We start from the raw sequence: 1,809 nt of genomic DNA on the forward strand, positions 1-1,809 counted from the left end.
TTAATCCTAGTATTACAATTATAGTAAAATATGAAAAAGATCTTTATCTTCACTGTTAGGAAATTTATCATTTTTTTAAATCAAATGTTTAAAGATAATATATATGCAAATTTCAATAATTCAATCCCTAAATTAATCAGAATATAGGATTCTAAAGTTGAAAGAGACATTCAGAAAAAGAGACTACAGAAATCGTTAATTCAAGGGGGAAAAGTCTGACGCTCAGGGAAGGAAAAAGATTTTTCAAGGTTTTAAACCTAATAAATGGCCAGAGCTGAAACACACAAATAGTTTCATCAAGTGTTTAATTTTGAATTTTAATGAGTCATCACCCACTCTCCTCTGAATAGTACAAAATAGTGTGTTTTGTTATAAATACCAACATCAGTGATTTCACTCAGGCAGTAGATTCACATATTCTTTTTAAAGTTCTTATTACGGTATAAAAATATTCGGTCATGTGCATCATTACCGAATATACACTTCAATATACATGAATGAATATATGTTCTATACATATAATACGTTTTCACAAACAAGATACACAGATTAAAATAACAACAAAACCCTGGAATAGTACCGTTAAATTCCCTTCATGTTCCTTCAAATTATAATCCTACCCATCCCTCTAGTGTAATTCCTATCCTTCTAACATTATAGATTAATTTTTCCATTTCCTGAACTTTATGTAAAATAAGTCGTAGCAAGTAACCCTTCATGTTTGCCTCTTCCTGTTCTGGTCGTGAGATTCGCCCACACCTTCTCATTGCTGTATGGTAGTCCACAGTGTAAATATATCAAAATTGACTTACTCATTTCATTTGTTATGTTCATTTGAGTAGTTTACTTTTTGGAGATATAAATAGTACTAAAATAAACATTGTTATGCAGGGTTTTTTATAAACATAAGTAGACATTTTTTTCTGAGCATCATTAGGGGTAAACTGTGTTTCACTCCCTCAAATTCATGTGTCAAAGTTCTAACCCCTTGTGATTGCCTTTGAATATAGGATCTTTAAAGAGGTAATTAAATTAAAATGAGGTCATAAGGATGAGCCCTAATCCAATATGAGTAGTGTTTTTATAAGAAGAGGATATTTGGACACAGACACAGAGAGAGGGAAGACAACGTGAAGACAGGGAGAAGACAGCCATCTACAAGTGAAAGCGGGAGGCCTAGAACAGATCTTTCCTTATGGCCCTTGGAGGAAACTAACTTTCCCATAATCTTGATCTCAGACTTCCAGTCTCTAGAATAGGGAGAAAATATATTTCTGTTGTTTAAGCTACCCAGTCTGTGGTACTTTTTAATGGCAGCCCTGCCTAGCAAGCTAATACAAATATATTCCTAAGAAAGATATGAATTACTGAGCAAGTGTGCACATGTTCAACTTCAATGACAAACTTTTCTAAAGTTACTGTACAAACTTATACTACTTCTAGCCATGTATGAGTATTCTGAGTATTCCAAAACTTTTCTATCTCTTTATGTTTTCTGTTTCATTAATCTTTTCTGCTGGACATGCAGTGGTATCTCATGGCTGCATTTTGCATTCCCATGATTACTAATGTTGAGTACATTGCCATATGCTTATCAGCCATTTGGATACCTTCTTTGATATTAAGGCCCTCTCCATTACTGTGTACTCATCTGCATGTCTTACATTTAAGGAACATTGACTCAAGCATCTCTGCTTGGCTGAGCTATCATCTCTTTACATCCAGCCTTGCTGTCAGCTTATAGCTTAAACTTTGCAAAGTTTCCCATGTGGAAAAAACAAGGAAGTCCCAGATATATCTCTTACTTTA

Source organism: Propithecus coquereli, unplaced genomic scaffold (genome assembly GCF_000956105.1).
Source record: "Propithecus coquereli isolate 6110/MARCELLA unplaced genomic scaffold, Pcoq_1.0 Scaffold297, whole genome shotgun sequence".
Taxonomy (NCBI): Eukaryota; Metazoa; Chordata; class Mammalia; order Primates; family Indriidae; genus Propithecus; species Propithecus coquereli.